The sequence below is a fragment of the Ornithorhynchus anatinus genome, chromosome 1, assembly GCF_004115215.2.
Source record: "Ornithorhynchus anatinus isolate Pmale09 chromosome 1, mOrnAna1.pri.v4, whole genome shotgun sequence".
Lineage (NCBI taxonomy): Eukaryota > Metazoa > Chordata > Mammalia > Monotremata > Ornithorhynchidae > Ornithorhynchus > Ornithorhynchus anatinus.
In genome coordinates, this window is record NC_041728.1 from 72363177 (window position 1) to 72382255 (window position 19079).

Here is a 19079-nt window from a genome sequence, read left to right on the forward strand (position 1 = left end):
GGGATTAAGACTGTGACCCTCATATGGGACAACCTGGTTGCCCAGTAACTACCCCAGCGCTTAGAACAGTGCTCTGCACATAGTCAGCGCTTAACAAATGCCATCATTATTAGTAATAGTAGTGCAGCAAGGCTCAGTGGAAAGAGCCCGGGCTTGGGAGTCAGAGATCATGGGTTCGAATTCCGACTCTGCCACTTGTCCACTGTGTGACTGTGGGCAAGTCACTTCACTTCTCAGGGCCTCAGTTCCCTCATGTGTCAAATGGGGATTAACTGTGAGCCTCATATGGGACAACCTGATTGCCCTGGATCTCCCCCAGCGCTTAGAACAGTGCTCTGCACATAGTAAGCGCTTAACAAATACCAACATTATTATTATCATTTGGCTCTCCTGTCTGTCTCCCCCCCTTTTGGACCGTGAGGCCGTCGTGGGGCAGGGCTGGCCTCTGGCTGTTGCGGGTTGGTCCCATTCCAAGCGCTTAGTCCAGTGCACCTAGTAAGCGCTCAATAAATGCGACTGAATGAATGAAGCCGAGGAGCGGAGCGGGGCCGGTCCTTGTTGAAGGGCGGGCGGCGGGCCCGGGGGCAGGGCAGGTTTCCCGGCTCCCGCCAGCGGCTGCGTGCGCAGAGGGAGCCTTTTTTGTACTTTGCTCGGAAGGGGTTGGCTCTGCGGGACCGGCTCTTCTTCACCGGCCCGCCCCGTCCGTCCTCCCGCCGGCCTCCCCGGGGCTCCCGACCTTCCGCTTAACGCTCCGCCGGCCTTCGGATTTCCCCCTCCCCATCGCCGGCTTTGGGAAGGAGGAGCGCTCCCCGTCCGGCCGGCCGGCCGGCCGTCTGTCCCTCCCGCGGTGAGTGAGGCTCCCCCGAGGGAGGCTCGGATCGCAGGGGACGAGGGTGGGAGAAGTTAGGGTCCTCCCATCCGCCCCCCATCCCAGCCCGTCCTGCCCGGCCGCGGGGATTTTCTCTCTTCCCCGCGTGGATTGTCCCTCTTTTGGTCTTTCCCTCCTGGATTGTCCTCCCCGCCTTGCTCTCTCCCCCTCTTGGATTGTCCTTCCCCCTTGGATTTTCTCTCTTGTTCTCTCTCCAGTGTGGATTGTCGCTCTTTTGGGCTTTCCCTCCTGGATTGTCCCCCTTTTCTCTCTTTCCCTCGTGGATTGCCCCTCTTTTGGTCTTGCCCTGCTGGATTGCCCCCCCCCCCCCCCACCTTTGCTCTCTCCCCCTCTTGGATTGTCTTTCCCTCTTGGATTTTCCCTCTTGCTCTCTTTCCAGTGTGGATTGTCCCTCTTTTGGTCTTTCCCTCCTGGATTGTCCTCCTTACTCTCCCTCGTGGATTGTCCCTCTTTTGGTCTTTCCCTCCTGGATTGTCCCCCTTGCTCCCTTTCCCTCGTGGATTGTCCCTCTTTTGGTCTTTCCCTCCTGGATTGCCACCCCCTGCCCCCGCTCTCTCCCCCTCTTAGATTGTCTTTCCCTCTTGGATTTTCCCTCGTGCTCTCTTTCCAATGTGGATTGGCCCTCTTTTGGTCTTTCCCTCCTGGATTGTCCCCCTTGCTCTCTTTCCCTTGTGGATTGCCCCTCTTTTGGTCTTTCCCTGCTGTATTGCCCCCCCCCCCCCCGCCCCCGCTCTCTCCCCCTCTTGGATTGTGTTTCCCTCTTGGATTTTCCCTCTTGCTCTCTTTCCAGTGTGGATTGTCCCTCTTTTGGTCTTTCTCTCCTGGATTGTCCTCCTTACTCTCTTTCCCTCGTGGATTGTCCCTCTTTTGGTCTTTCCCTCCTGGATTGTCTCCCCCTCCCCCCCACCCTTGCTCTCTCCCCCTCTTGGATTGTGTTTCTCTCTTGGATTTTCCCTCTTGTTCTCTTTCCAGCATGGATTGTCCCTCTTTTGGTCTTTCCCTCCTGGATAGTCCCCCCTTGCTCTCTTTCCTTCTTGGATTGTCTTTTTGTCTTTCCCTCTTGGATTTCCCCCCCTTGCTCTTTTTCCCTCCTGGATTGTTCCCCCTTGCTCTCTTTCCCTCTTGGATTGTCTTTTAGTCTTTCCCTCTTGGATTTTCCCTCTCGCTCTCTTTCCCTCGTGGATTGTCCCTCTTTTGGTCTTTCCCTCCTGGATTGCCCCCCGCCCCCTTGCTCTCTTTCCCTCTTGGATTGTCTTTTGTCTTTCCCTCTTGGATTTTCCCTCTTGCTGTCTTGCTCTTCTCCTTTGGCGCGACTCGGGTTTTGAATCTCCGGTTTCCCGGGATGGGGAAGTTAATTGGGTGCTCCCCACCTCGCTGCTTAGGCCTCTGGATTGTCGCCATCCAGACCCCCACAGGCTTGGGTGTGGGGGCACTGTGGGGTCAGTGGGGACTGCAGGGGGATGGACAGGGTGGGGTTGGGGGTGTGGTGAGCAGTCTGGAGTGGCTTGGAATAGTGGGCTGATAGGCAGGAGGTGCCTATTTACTATTTGTAAACCAACGCTTGTGGGCTCATTGTGGGCAGGGATTGGCTCTCCTTATTGCTGTATCTTACTTTTCCCAAGCACTTAGTACAGTGCTCTGCACTCAGCAAGCGTTCCATAAATACGACTGGATGAATAAACGCCAATCTGGGATGAACGGGAATAATAATCATAATAATGATGGTATTTGTTAAGCGCTTACTATTTGCCAAGCACTGTTCTAAGCGCTGAAGATGAAGGACCGAGACTGCCCCAGGGACCCAGCTCTTCAAGGCTTAAACTTGTTGGGGGGTGAAGGGGGTGTCTCTGCTTGGCAGCTTAAACAGGGAGTTTGGACACCTTGCACCCCGGAATTTGAGAGACAGGGAGCTGAAATACAAGTGATCAAGTCTCCATTCAAGCTGTTGACCCAAATTTCCCTGGACTCCCAAGCACACCCAAATTCTAGCACTACATCCAGGCAAGAGTTTTGGTTTAACATTTTATCAGATTCGGGGGCCTGGTGTCAGTTGCATGCCTTAGCAACAGAGTGTTGCTTTTTAAGGATAGTGTGGCATGTCGGGGTCTGGCATGTGTTGGTATGACTGAAAGATGTAGTAGCTAGCCGCACCTTAGAGGAGGACTAACCAATCAATTAATTGTATTTATTGAGCACTTGCTGGGTGCAGAACACTGTAGTAGGCACTTGGGAAAGTACTGCATACCAGATTTGGTAGATGCGGATTCCTGCCCACAGTGAGCCAGGGTACAATCTCACCTTGGATCAGCAATGAAGTTAATCTGCCTCTCTCTGTGGTTCAAACCGTGTTCCCAACCTTGCAGGCTTTCATGGAAGGGTGATAGCCTTTTCAGAGAAGAGGGTGTAGCAGGAACAGCTATGAAAAAGGGGTAACAGTCGTGGGGTACTTTTGGTACACTTGTTTAAACAAAACCCCAAAACTGCAGGGTAGCGGGACCAGCTATGAAAAAAGGGGGAGCAATCAGGGGGCTACTTTTGGTACATGTATTTAAACGAAACCTGAAAACCATGAAGAGGAACTTTAAGATAATGACAGTAAGAAGTTTAGGGTTAAGGTCAGAATTCTGGAGCAAGAAATATAGCAGAACTTTCAGGAAAGAAACAGCAGTTGCCATGGGTCAAGGATTGGGATGAAGAGCCCAGATCTATGCAAGTAAGATGATAGAATTTATGACTCCTTTGAAAAGAACAATAGTAATAATAATAATAATGTTTACTATGAGCCAAACACTACACTACAAATTGGGGTAGATGCAATACATGGTGATCAGACACAGCCCCTGTCCCACCTGAAGCTTACAGTTTAAGTCAGAAATGGAAGCGGTATTGAGTTCTCATTTTACAGAAGAGGAATTTGAGGTACTGAGTTTTAACCTCTTGCCCAAGGCCCTGCAGCAGACAAGTGGCAAAACTGAGATTCGAACCCAAATCCAATGAGTTCCAGGCCCGTGCTCTTTCCATTAGGGCATGCTGCTTTACAGTCTCTCACAAACTTCTTTCTTCCCAAAAGCCCCAGCTACCCTGTTGAGGGGAGCAGGTTTATTTATGCATCTTTTTACGTCCTATCTGGTCTACCAGGTGCAGCAAAACCTCTTACATATATGGGTGTGCACTCCCTTTCAGGGTGCGGTCTGTGCCAAACAGAGCCAGCCCCAGGGAGTAGGGTGGTGAATATCTTGAAAACAGGCTGCGCAACAGAGCATATTGGCCCAGAGTTTACTGTGGGAGGCACCACCAGTAGGATGGTTATTGAAAAGGGGAACGCATGTCTGCCAGCAAGCCACCTCTTCAGTATGTCAGGTCTGATGGGATTATAGTCGTGCATTCATTGCTTTCAACATATTAACTGATTAGAATAGCGTGTGTTGGGTTGCCATATTGCATTACTTCCCCATACGATATCCCTTCCCTCTATGCAAATTATACACCATGAATAACATTCATTATTCATGGTTTTCCCTACACCTCTTTCACTCACGCCCACCCACCTAAAACATTTACCGAGCAATCCACAGTTGCCAAAAAGTGCCTTTGCCCTTTGTCTTTGTCCCTGACCCTTCTTTATAGTATAAACAAATCTCCAAAATTGTAGCTTTGAGGCTTACCAATAAATAGGTTTTTGGGAAAGTTGCCCTTTTGATAAGGAGAAGAAGATGATTAGAGAAGGCTTCTCCTTGCCTTATTACTATTTTATTCTGAAAGTTATTATGCATTTAAAATGGTTATTTTTTAAAAAAAATTTTCAATGATCATACAGGAAATTATTCATTTGATTGACCCAATTTCAAATGAATATTATGATGCAAGTCAAATTTGGTTCACTAATTTTGTTGTTTGAACCCAAATATTGGGGAAATATGTATAGGTAAAAGGTATCAGTTTTATGGCCCTCGACACACAGTGGGACTGCATTTCTTGTCTTGTCTTATGCTGTTGAGTCGTTTCTGACCCATAGAGACTCCATGTACACCTCTCTCCCAGAATGGTCTGCAGTCGTTCAGGCAGTGATCTGTAGAGTTTTCTTGGTAAAAATTTGGAAGTGGCTTATCATTGACTCCTTCTGCTCAATAAACTTGAGTCTCCACACTCGACTCTCTCCCATGCCGCTGCTGCTCAGCACAGGTGAGTTTTTGACATGTAGCAGATTGCCTTCCACTCTCTAGCCATTGCCCAAGCTAGGAATAGAATGGGTATGCCTCTGCTTGACTCCTTCCCCTCTCTCCGCCCCCCAAAGCCGAGATTGGTAGAGTACTGAAAACCTTCCAGTTGTGATCGTGAGAGGGATGGGACTGCATTATCTGCAGTGAAAACTTGTTAAAGCTGGTGCTGGGCAACAGGAGTGGTGACCTAAGAAAGCTGAAATGGGGAGATTTGAAAATCATAATTATTATTATGATATTTGTAAAGTGCTTACTATGTGCCAAGCACTGATTGTAAACTTGTGGGCCAGAAACGTTTCTGCCAAATCTGTTGTATTGAACTCTTCCAAGTGCTTAGTTTAGTGCTCTGCACATAGTGAGTACTCAATAAATAACATTGATAATGATAATGATTAAAGAGCTGGGGTGGATGTAACATAAACAGATTGGACACAGCTCTTGTCCTGCATGGGGCTCAATCTTAGAGGAAGGGAGAATAGTTATTTCAATTCCATTTTATAGATAAGGTAACTGAGGTACAGAGAAATTAAGTGACTTTCCCAAGGTCACACAACAGGCAAGTGGCAGATCTGGGATTACAGTTCAGTTTCTTCCAGGCCCATGCTCTTTTCACTAGACCACAGGAGAGGCAGGAAGGTCATGTGAAGCTCAGCTCTTCAGTTCTCTATATTCACTACTAAATTGGGGAGAGACCAGCCATAGAGGAAATCACTAGTTCTCTCAACAATTTAGCAAGGGGCTATGGAGGAACTCTGTGATGAGCTGCTGCTCTTCCCTGGCCAACTCTCTCCTTATGGGGAGTGCACGGCAGGTTATCTGCTGCCCAGAGGGCCAGAAAGTGGGTTGTGGAAAAGGGACTCCCCAGAGCAGAATCGGAGATGGAGCATACCTGGAGGTGGAGAAAGGGAAACTGTTGGATACCTTCCTTCCCTGGCTCCAAGACGGCTACTCTCCCCACCTAGGGTAATGCCACCGAACGTTCCCAAGCCTGTTTTCCACTGTGGCCTCTGAGCATTTCACAAAAGTTCTGAATTTGCTTATTTTCAAAACATCTCTGGGAACTGAGGCCACAGTTTTTTTCTGTTGAGGGTTACGCAGTGCTGGAGGCAGGAGAATGTTTTGAAAGGGAATTTCCAAGTAAAATTTTAGCGTTGGCTTTGCCCAGGGCAAACTAAAGTTAATTACTGACCTAAAGTTAAGAGGTGATTCCTTTAAATCCAGCAGGATCAACACCTGCCCCAGAGATCCTGACTTCAGCATGTCTTTCACTCCTCCCCGGATTACCAAACTGTATCTGGGCTGTTCCTCCTCCCACCCCACACTGTCTCCAGGGCCCCTAGAACAATCCTCAGAGACCAGGCAGGCTGGTGGGAAATGCAGGGCTGTCCACAGTAGCTGCAGCCTTGTAAACTTTGCTAGGGAAGGGATCGTTTCTATCAACTCTATTTTATTAAACTCCCCCAAGCACTTAGTACAGTGCTCTGCCCACAGTAAGTGTTCCGTAAATAGGATTGATTGACTGATTAGGTTCTTGGGCCAACCTTTAGGGATGAAGAATACTAAGTGGAAAGAAACCGGGCTTGGGAATCAGAGGTCATGGGTTCTAATCCCGGCTCTCCCGCTTGCCAGCTGTGTGTTTTGGGGCAACTCACTTAACTTCTCTGTGCCTCAGTTCCCTCATCGGTAAAATGGGGATTAAAACCGTGAGCCCCACGTGAGCCAACCTGATCACCTTGTATCCCCCCAGCTCTTAGAACAGTGCTTTGCATATAGTAAGCGCTTAACAAATACCACCATTATTATTATTATTATTATTATTATTATACTATCTAGTTGGCATCAGCTAAATCGAACACTTTTTTCACCTTTTGGTAAGTGAGATTTACAGTACTAGGATTACATTTCAACTGGTTTATAGATAAGATAGGTAACCTGCTAAATTTTTGAGCAGATTCTGGGGACTTTTTTCAGCCTATCATTAGATTTGGACAGTCACGCTTGGGAGCGGCAGGGTACTGTCAGTACCATGTGCCTTCCGCCAAATTATGCTAATCACTAGCCAAAAATGTTCATCAATCAATCAGGGGTATTTATTAAACCCTTACTATGTGCAGAGAACTGAGCAAAGCTTTTAGGAGAGCACAGTACAACAGAGTTGGTAGACGTGATCCTTGCCCCCACGGAGTGTACAACCCAGTGATGAACGTTTTGGGACTGGATCACTAATTTTTTCACTTATTGAACCTCTCAAAGGCAGAGTGTGAAGTCAAATATTTTCTTAATAATTTCCTCGTGAGTGCTTTTCCTAAGAAATTCTGTTCCAGGATACCACCAGAAAGCTAAAAATGTGAAGATTATTCCCTTAGCAAGGATCAAGTTTTCTCCAAGATCTCTCTAATTTATGTGCCATTTTAGTGGAAAAAGCACATTTAGTGGGGATTAAATAATACAATACTACTAATAATAATATTAGTATTTGTTAAGCATTCACTCTATGCCAAGTATTCTATTAAGCACTAGGGAAAATAAAAGTTAATCAGGTCAGACACAATCCTGGTCCCTCATGGAGCTCAGTCTCTCTATGAGGAAGAAAAAGTACTGAATCCCCATTTATCAAATGAGGAAATGAAGCACCAAGAAGTGAGTAGACCTGCCCAAGGCCATACTGTGTGGAAATGTCAGAACTGTGACTAAATCCCAGGTCCTCTGACTCAGGGCCCCAAGCTCTTTCCACTAGGCAAAACTGCCCCAGCTCTGCCATATATCTATTATGTGACCTAAGGCAAGTCATTTTATTTCTCTGTGCCTCAGTTTACTCATCTGTAGAGTAAGGATTCAATACATATTCTCCCTCCTACTTAAACTTTGAGTCTCATCTGGAGTAGGGATGGTGTCTCCCCAATCTAGTCCAACACTTAGTTCAGTATTCGACACATAATAAGCGCTTAACAATTATTATCATTATTATTATATAAGCACACATGCTCAGCTCAGTATGCTTCAGGGGTATACTTGTTTGGGATTTCCTAATAAGTATTCATCCAGATCATACCCTGGTGAAGCAGCCTGGCTAGTGGATAAAGCACAGGCCTGGGATTGGCAGAAGGACCTGGGCTCTAATCCTGGCTCCTCCACTTCATTCATTCATTGTCATATTTATTGAGTGCTTACTGTGTGCAGAGCACTGTACTAAGAGCTTGGGAGAGTACAATTTAACAATAAACACACACATCCCCTACCCACAGCCAGCCACTTGTCTGCTCTCTTACCTTGTGTTAGTCGTTTCACTTCTTTGAACCTCAGTTACCTCATCTCTAAAATGAGGATTAAGACTGAATCCCATATGGGACAGGGACTGTGTCTAACCTGATTTCTTTGTATCTACCTCATCTTAAGACAATGCCTGACACATATACTAAGTGCTTAAGCAAATACCATCGTTATTATTATTATTAATATTATACCCCTCAAGACTGTGAGCTCTTTGTGAACAGGGAATGTGTCTACCCACTCTGTTGTATTATACTCTCTTAAGTGTTTATACAGTGCTATGTACACAGTAAGCGCTTAAAAAACATGATTGATTGATCTGTAAAGTTGAATCTGGTCTCAGTCTGGATGTAATAAATGTAAGATTTATTTGGAAAAAATACATTTGCCAAATGTGGCTTAGTGGATAGAGCACAGACCTTTGAATCAGAAGAACCTGGGTTCTAATACTGTCTGCTATGTGACTTTGGGCAAGTCAGTCCACTTCTCTCTGCTTCAGTACCTCATCTGTAAAATGGTGGTTAAAACTCTGAGCCCCACATGGTACATAAACTGTGTCCAACCTGATTAGCTTGTATCTACCCCAGTGTTTAGTACAGTGCCTGGCATACAGTACTTTATAAATGTCAAAAAAAATTCATAGTCAACATTCAATAAAAGAAGCATTTGAATTCCTCTCTTTTTTTTGTGTTAGAGAGGGAAAAGTTACTTTTATTTAGAAGTCTTCCAAAGCACACAAAGAGTTCAGAGTTCCTAAACTACAGCCAGCGTATTAGTGGTTTCAAACTCTTATAAAGCCATCCCTCCAAGAACTTTTAGTGATGTATCATCAGAATGTCTCTCATACTCTGGAACCCAAGTATTACTCACTTGGGAGGTAAAGGCAGTTTCAAACATGCCGCAGACAGCATCTTCCACCTCAATGACTGTAATAGAATCAGCCAGCGTGGGGATTTTTGTCTGTGCTGTCACTCATATACAAGGCACTGATGTCTTTAATTTCTAACAACAGGTTGCTCCATATACTTAGTCTCATCTGACTCGTTAAACAGCTGCTTTCTGCTGGTTTAATAACATTGGTTTTCTCAAGGAAATCTAACTTCTGGTAGGTTTCTGATGGAGAAAACTAACACAATTGTCCTAAAGTAAGAAGCCATCGGAAAACTATGTTACAGGTCATTATGTTTCTTGTATAAAATATACACACTGCTTAAATAGTTTAAGCTCATTAAAATAAGCCTTGCATGAGATACTAGCCTATTGAGGCTCCATTAAATAGATCACCTATTAGAGGGGACCAATGCCTCTGATATGGCCTCCAAACTGGATCAGAGCAGCTGCAAACCTATAGGCTGTTTGCAAACAGACTGTGAGCCCTTTGTTTCTAGATTGTGAGTCTGTTGTTGGGTAGGGATTGTCTCTATTTGTTGTTGAATTGTACTTTCCAAGCGCTTAGTACAGCACTCTGCACACAATAAGCACTCAATAAATATGATTGAATGAATGAATAGAGGGTAGGCTGACTTCTTTTCAGAAGGAGGATCCAGGGAGACCAGAGCCAGATAATTCAATGGGAAGTAGACTGTAAGATTCTTGAGGGCAGGGATCGGGGCCAGCCAACTCTATTGTATTGTCCTCCCCCAAGCACTTAGTACAGCGCTCTGCCCACAGTAAGCACTCAATGAATACCATTGATTCATTGAAGGCTAGGGTGAAATTGGTTGTAGATTCTAATGTTGTCAGAAACATTTAGCCCATAAGCTTCCTGGATCATTTTTCTAAAAAAAAGTTAATTTCACCTCTCCTCACTTCTTAAAAACTTCCAGGGTTTGCCCACCCTCCTCTGTATCAAACAGAAATTCCTTACCGTCTGCTTTAAAGCACTAAATCAGCCTAACCCCATCTATCTTATTTATTTCCTACTACAACCCAGGCCACACACTTCATTCCTCCCATGCCAATCTACTCATTATACCTTGAGCTTGTCCATCTCACTGTTGATCTCTTGCCCACATCCTCCTTCTGGTCTGGAATTCCCCCTTTCCCCTTGTGTCTGACAGGCCACCACTTCCTCCACCTTCAAAGTCTTATTAAAATTCACCTCCCCAAGAGGCCTTCCCTGACTAAGCCCTCATTTCCCTGATCTTCCCTAGAAACAGCATGGCGTAGTGAAAAAAGCATGGGTATGGGAGTCAGAAGGTCATGGGTTCTAATCCCAACTCCTCCACTTTTCTGCTGTGTGACGTTGGGCAAGTGATTTCACTTGTCTGTGCATCAGTTACCTCAACTGTAAAATAGGGATTGACACTATGTGCCCTGTGTGGGACGGGAGCTATGTCCAACTTGATTTTCTTGTATCCACCCAGTGCTTAGTACAGTGCCTGGCACCCTTAACAAATATTGTCATCATCATCATCATCATCTGTCTCCCTTTACGTCATCTATACACTTATATCTGTATCTTTTAAGCACTTGATATTCACCCCACCCTCAGTCCTTCTGTACATATCTGTAATTTATTTATATTAATGTATGAACGCTTCTCTAGATTGTGATTAGCAGGAAACAAGTAATGATAATAATACTAATGTTGGTATTTGTTAAGCGCTTACTATGTGCCAAGCACTGTTCTAAGTGCTGGGGGGATACAAGGTGATCAGGTTGTCCCACGTGGGGCTCACAGTTTTAATCCCCATTTTACAGATGAGGTAACTGAGGCACAGAGAAGTTAAGTGACTTGCCCAAAGTCACACAGCTAGCAAGCTGCGGAGCTGGGATTAGAACCCATGACCTCTGACTCTTAAGCCCAGGCTCTTTCCACTGAGCCATGCTGTTTTTCTAACAAGTCTAACAACCCTGTTCTAGTGGCCTCTCCCATGCACTTAGTTCAGTGCTCTGCACTCAGTTAGTGTTCGATCAGTGCCACCGATTGATTAATAAGCATAATGTTCCCAGGATCCAGGTTTTTAAACTCTTAAGGGAAAATGGAACTGATGACCTCATTTAAATTAAAATAATGTGAATATTCCACATCACACTGTGGTTGGGATGGGAAGGAGGTAAAGCAAACAGACCTAGGGGAAAATCCGCTGGACATATGGCATCAATGATGGAGATCTCTGAAAGAAGTCCTTCCTAGAGTATTTTGCATCGTGGCCAGGCCCCACTGAAATCCTGAGGGAAGCCAGTTGTTGTGGGTTGTGAAGTTGTTATCGGCTCGTGACGCAGGTACTCTGGCACCCGCCTGCCTGGTTAAGGGGCTACAGCTGAGCAGACATCATGGCACGGTCGCCACGTAGAATTATTGCCTGCATATTTCCTGCACCCCCTCTCACCTCTGGAAGATTGCCCCCACTGCCGTGGAGGGAACACGACTAGCAGGGATTAGAGTATATGAGTGGCATTACCAAAACACATCATGATAATCAATTCTTTCTCTTGGGATCTCTGTTCCTAAGTCTTCAAGGCTGGACCGAGGCTCATCCGTCATTCATGACAGGTGACGCTGTCAGTCATCATGTGGTGCTTGGTACCCACTGGATGTAGTCTTTGATTCCTGCCAATAGTATTGATACTGATACTGCACCAGTCTCCTGGCCCTGCAAAGGAAATAGGGCTCCTGGTTCCAGGAAGCATACTCTCCTTGAGGTTGTGTAGTTGGAGCAGAATTGCTTCTGTCCATGGGGCATGTTTAGAAAATGTAATGGCTTTCCCTAGATTGCAAGCTCACTGTGGGCAGGGAATGTCTCTATTATATTGTGTTGTACCCTCCCAAGAGATTAGTACAGTGCTCTGCACAGAGTAAGCACTCAATAAAAACTGTTGATTAAGACATTGCTGACATTACTCAGTGCCATTTGTGGGAGTACCCATTACTGCTCTATGCTGGTAATGGTTCTGCCCCCTCACCTCCAGAGGATCTGGCTTGGGTCTATTCCCCATTTCTGTGAATGTCTGGAGTGATTGAGGCCCATCTTCCTACAGCTCCACAAAATGGGAACTGGTTCATATAGGCATGTTTTCCCCGACACTCTCAGGAAGACCTGGATCCTGACCAAGCACCTGAGCATCTCTGCTCCTTGGGCTGTGCAACTTGAGAGACCAGAATGTGTTACATCGATTCTTAACTTGACTGAGTCTGGTAACTAAAACCTGGCTTTCTCTCGTTTTACTGTTACTGCCTTCACTTCTCTTATTCACTCACGCCCTTGGGGAGCTCATCTGCTCCCTCAGCTTCAATACCATCTTTAGGCAGAAGACTACCAAATCCATCTAACTAGCCCTGATCTCTCTCCTTTCCAGCAGTGTTGCATTTCCTCTTGCCTCCAGGGTGCCCCTAAGTGGATATCCCACTTCAAACTCAATATGTCCAAAGTGGAAGTCCTCATCTTCCCTCCCAAATTTTCTCTTCCTCCTAGCTTTCTCATCACAGCACCATCTTCTCTGTCTTCCAAGCATGGCACCATGGCATTTCCTTGCCTCCTCGATTTCTTTCTCAAACCTCTATTTTCAGTCTGTCACAAATCCTGTTTGCTCTTCCTTCACAGTATTTATAGAACCCGCCCCTTCCTCTCCATCCAAACTACCACAATATACTTGTCATATTCCAAGTTGATTAGTGCATCAGCCTCCTTGCTGACCTTCCTGCCTCCTGTCTCACCCAATTCCAGTCCACACTTCACTTTTCTGCTTGCTTTTTCTACAGTTATTCTGCAAATGTCTTCCCACTCCTCAAAAACATATGAGTACACATTGCTTTCCAAGAAGAAACTTCAGCTTTAAGGCACTCAGTTTTCTTCATCCCACTTATTCTCTCTCTATTCCCACTCCGCCCCAGCAGCAGATCTCATTCACCTCAAGGTAAGCTACCCATTGTGCCTCATTCTTGTTTCTCAGACTGCCAGTCTCTTGTTCACACACTCCCTTCTGCCTGAAACTCCTTCTTGTTTCATATCCAGCAGTCCACTGCTCTCTCATTCTGAGTCATTCTGAGATCATATATATTCGTCTCCCCACCCCGAAATGGTACTTTAGCACTTCCAAATCATACAGACTTTTGGGTACTGAGGTCTCTCCGTATACTTATATTATTTTCCTTCCTCCTGCCAGTAATTTATTTTAATAATGGTGGTCTTTATTAAGTGTCTGCTATGTGCCAAACACTGTACTAAGCTCTGGGGTGAATTCAAAACAATCAGTTCAGACACTGTCCATGTTGTACAAGGTGTTCACAATCTAAGTGTCAGTCATGTATTGAGTGTTTACTGTGTGCAGAGCACTATACTAAGCCCTTGGGTGAGTATAATATAACAATATAATGATGTATTCCCTGCCCACAAAGACCTTACAGTCTAGAGGGGTAGATAAACATTAATATAAATGAGTAAATTATGGATATATGCATAAGTGCTGAAGACCTGGGTGGAGGAATGAATGACGGGAGCAAGGCAGGGTGATGCAGAAGGGAGTGGAAGGGAAGGAAAGGTGGGAGTATAGGTATCAAATTCCCATTTTCCAGATGAGAGAACTGAGAAAAAAAGTTAAATTGATATGTTTAAACATCACACAGCAAGCAGGTGGAGGAGCTGAGATTAGAACTCAGGTGTCCTGAATCCCAGTCCTGGGCTCTTTCCACTAGGCCTTACTTCCTCATATGTTCTAGCCACACTATCCATGCACAGAAGAGACTGGAGTGCAGTGACTTTTACTAACTACATGGCCCGATAGACAGTTATTTCTCGCAAACCTTCCCTACATTATTCCGTTTATTCCCCAAACATTTCAAGATACAGGACATGTATAATTTTCCAGACTTTTCGATTGGGGAAATCTAAGGTGAGGAGAGTTTAATGTTGTGAGCAGGGAATGTTTCTACAAACTCTGTTGTACTGTACTCGCCCAAGAGCCTAATACAGTGCCCTGCACACAGTAACCACTCAATAAATATGATTGATTTATTGATTTAAGCAATTCCTTCTAGTGAAGGATTAGAATCAGTGTCTCCTGATATCAAGATGTCCTTCTTTGTCAGTGTAATGTGGCTACATCCCAGCCTGCTTTTACTCAGCAGGGTTAGTTGCACTTCAGTAATAAAGGGAGAGATTTCGGAGCTACTTTGAAATCAGCGGGAGTTCTGCAATCAGCTACATGGGGGGCACACAAGAATAAAAGTAGCTTGTACCAAAACAAAACTAGGGAGCTGGTAAAATTACCATAACAAAGCGATCACCAAGAAAAGAATAATGCGAAAAGAAAACAATCCCTCTTCCCTTTGATTCTCACAGTGACACTTTACAAGCAAATAAGAATCCGGGGAATCCAGCCAGAACCATTTTCTGGTTCTGTTCTTTTTTGCCTTTGTCTGTGACCAGTGCTGTCTTGTCTTGGCTCCCGATCAAGTCAACATCTGCGCTGATTCACTGGGCCTGTTCATATTTTTAGGAATAAGTTGTTGATTTCTAACCGTGGCTTCAGTTTATCATCACTGTTAAATATGTCGTTGTCTGATATTTGCCGAATATTTCGGGCTGAAGATTACCTCTGTGATAGTGAAGTTTGTTTATACATATGCCCGTGCGGCTGAAGAAATGAATAATACTTATTGATCATTCTCAGTTTTATTACCTTACATTAACACTTTACAAAGTATCAAGAAGATTTCCAAGATTTCATAGAGCACAAATAATAGCGCATAGAACAGTGCTTGGCACATAATAAGCGCTTAACAATTACCATCATCATTATTATTATCATTATGCTTTTGTTGTGAGCGTATTTCTGTTGGAATAGTAAGGGTAAGATTCATTTCCATCTGATCAGGGTAGGCCTCATGAAGTAGTTAGACTCATTAATAATAAAAATTGTTGGCTCTGTTAAATGCTTACTATGTACCAAGTACTGTACTAAGCACTGGGACAGATACAAGATTATCAGGTTGAATACAGTCCCCGTCCCATGCAAGAATCTCAGTGTAAGGGATCTGAAGGAAGAGAGAAAATGATTTTACTGATTGACAGTGGAGAGAATTGGAACCTTGCCCCATTCTTGTCATCATTTTTAGGGGTGGAGGGTTACAAACCACCCTAAGAAGAGGGGATTTTAGGAGAATAGGGCAAAGGAGAAAAAAGGGCGGGTATTACACAAGATTCAGCAAGCATTGCTTAATCATACTTGTCTGACACGCTGGCAAACCTTTAAAGTTTTTCATTATATCTCTAGGGATCAAAAGGTAGGAACCGATTTTCCAGAAGGGCTTAAACAGACCTGGATTTATATACATGATGTTAGGGTTTGCACAATAGCGACCCTCCCTAGGGTCCCTTAAACCAGTAATGAATCCTCCTGCTGAAATATTTTGAGTAATAACATGATTGACAACAGTGGATTACAGGCAAAATGACTCATGTGTAACAGCCAAACTGTGGCAGCGCATTTTGGAAAAATAAGATTTGCAACCTTATTTCATTTGATTAATTTAAACCCTACTTAGATTGCTTGCACAATCATTTTGAGCATTACTGAGTTATTCAAAACAGTGTTTTGTTACCGGTAAACATGCTGCATTGATTGCTAAATTAATTCTGGAAAACCTACTCACTGAGAGAAGGAGTAAATATAATACTTGTTTTTTTCTGAACGTGTTAAGTCTGACTGGTTCCAATATCCTCACATTTATTTTTTTCCCAAATGCCCTTTAGGTAATAGGATGTATTGAACTCCTGCTGGTCCAACTCAAGCAAAAACTTCTCACTATTGGTTTCAAAGCTCTCCATCGCCTTGCTCCTTCTTATCTCACCTCCCTTTTCTCCTTCTACATTCCAGCCCACACACTCTGCACCTTGGTGCTAACCTTCTCACTGTGCCTCATTCTCGCCTGTCCCTGCCATCCACACCTGGCCCACATTCTACCTCTGGCCTGAAATGCCTTCCCTCCTCAAATCCGCCAATCACACCTCCCCCCTTCAAAGCCCTACTGAAGGCTCACCCCCAGGAAGCATTCCCAGAAAAAAAAACCCTTTTCCTCTGCTCCTCCTCCTCTCCCCATCACCCCAACTCACTGCTTTTGCTCTGCCCCCTCTCCCAAGTAGCACTTGTGTATATAGGTACATATTTATAATTATATTTATTTATGTTAACGATGTGTATATATCTATAATTCTATTTATTTATATTGATGCTATTGATGTCTGTTTACTTGGCTTGATGCCTGTCTCCCCTCTTTTAGACTGTGAGCCCATTGTAGGCAGGGAAAGCAGCATGGCTCAGTGGAAAGAGCCCGGGCTTGGGAGTCAGAGCTCATGGGTTTGAATCCCGGCTCTGCCACTTGTCAGCTGTTTGACTGTGGGCAAGTCACTTAACTTCTCTTTGTCTCAGTTCCCTCATCTGTAAAATGGGGATTAACTGTGAGCCTCATGTGGGACAACCTCATTCCCCTCTATCTACCCCAGTGCTTAGAACAGTGCTCTGCACGTAGTAAGCGCTTAACAAATACCAACATCATTATTATTATTATTGTCTCTTTTTGTTGCTGAATTGTACTTTCTAAGCGCTTAGTACACAGCTCTGCACACAGTAAGTGCTCAGTAAATAAGATTGAATGAATGATTGAATATACTAAACACTTGGAAAACAACGAAACAAGCAAGTGACACATTCCCTGCTCACAAGGAGTTTTCATACCAAGGACCAATAAGTATTTACAAAGTAATCAAATAATTGAATGCCCCTTTGAAAAAGTGCTGAAGGTAAGTACAATAAATAAGTTTTAGAATTGGCTGATGGGTTTATGTGGCTTAGGTTGCTGGGTTTATTAGGGGAAAGCATGTTGGAAGAAATGGACTTTGAGGAGGAGAAGTAGTAATAATCATTTTTATTGTGTGATACTTGACTGTGCAGAGCACTGTACTAAGCATTGAGATAGACTGCACAGGTGGGAATTAGTTATCATCCTTCGGGGGCTCCCAATCTACAAGTACAAGGAACTGGTGACAGACACATAAGGAGAAATACAACAAAACATTAAGGCAACATAAAAACAAAAACAAAGATCAGTAGGGTAGTGGCTGGAGCAGAATTTCAGTCCTTGTGGTTAGAGTACACAATCACAATCACGGCTACAGCAGAAGCCACCACAGTCTTCCTGAGATTTAATCAAGTGGCACCGTGTTGTGGCTGCTTTTTTCCTTCCTGTCTGTGGGGAGGCTTTGCAAGGCTAGTTGGGCTGGAGATTCCTCAGTAAAGTGGAAGAAAGCCAGACTAGGTTCTCTGGGTGGCAGTGTGGCTGTCCGCTGGAGGAGGACACTCAGGGCATTAGAAGTTGCAATGGGAAGGTGGGAATTCTTCCTAGTGGCTTAGTTGGTCACAGCTCATGAGTGCATAGGGCACGAATGGAACAGCAGCCTTGGGAGCCACAATGAGGGTGGGGGAGACAGTAGATTCCCAGAGGATTTGCTCAGCTGTTTGGCAGAGAGAGAGATTTGGGGAGCGCTCTGGAGTATCTTAAATTTGGTAGAGAGAGTGTGTTTGCTGGGAGCAGGGCCCTAGAAGTAGCAATGAGTGAGAATTCGGATACGTGAAGGACCATGGCCTGAAGTTTCTGACTGTTCAAATTGGTGCTAGTCTCTCTCCTTTTTATTTTTTTAATGGCATTGTGAAGTACTTACTATGTGCCAGGCACTGTACTAAGCACTGGGGTAGATATAAGCTAATCTGGTTGGAAACAGTCCCTATCCCACATGGAGCTCACAATCTTAATCATCATTTTATAGATGAGGTAACTAGGGCTCAGGGAAATGAATTGATTAGCCCAAGGTCACTCAGCAGACAAGTGGTGTAGATGAAATTTGAACCCAGGTCCTTCTGACTCCCAGGCCCATACTCTGTCCACTAGGGTATGAATATATCTGTTTTTTAAAAAATGATTTACCTAGACTCAAAAAAAGTCCATGCCCCTGACAACATGGTGTGATTCCTATATAATATCCTCTATAGGCAGTTAATTCTGGATCAGCTTTTTGAGTAAATTTAGAGAAGCAGCTTGACCTAATAGATAGAGCATGGGCTTTGGAGTCAAAAGGACCTCAGTTCTGATCCCGGCTCTGTCTCAGTTACATCATTCATTCAGTTGTATTTATTGAGTGCTTACTGTGTGCAAAGCACTGTACTAAATGCTTTCGAGAGTACAGTATAACATCAGACACATTCCCTGCCCACATGAGTTCACCTGTATAATGCAAATTAAAACTATGAGCCCCATGTGGGACATGGACTGTGTCCAAGCTGATTATCTACCCCATCACTTAGTGCAGTGCTTGGCACATAGTAAGTTCTTAATATGTGCCATTAAAAAAACAAAATCCCTCCCAGTTTTCATTGAATGGAACCACCCATATGTTAAGGGTGCATGGATCCACTGTGTCTCTCAAAGTGTAAATTGTAAAATGGATTTAATCGATCATATGGGTTCTGAAGCACTAGTAGCGTGTACACTGTCTAGCATTAAGGGACAAGAATCTCTGCTGGCAGTATATAATAATAATAATGTTGGTATTTGTTAAGCGCTTACTATGTGCCGAGCACTGTTCTAAGTGCTGGGGGAGACACAGGGGAATCAGGATGTCCCACGTGGGGCTCACAGTCTTAATCCCCATTTTACAGATGAGGTAATTGAGGCACAGAGAAGTTAAGTGACTTGCCCACGG

At 44.5% G+C, this 19079-nt stretch overlaps 1 protein-coding gene across 1 annotated transcript in view; it reads left to right on the top strand.

The window, feature by feature from the left end:
- The first annotated feature begins 684 nt into the window (after positions 1 to 684).
- Positions 685 to 19079, top strand: part of FAM83B (family with sequence similarity 83 member B) — a 92129-nt gene continuing 73734 nt past the window's right edge. The window contains exon 1 of the mRNA XM_029058536.2: positions 685 to 847. The gene's annotated coding sequence lies outside the window, so the exon portion shown is untranslated. The remainder of the gene's footprint in view (positions 848 to 19079) is intronic.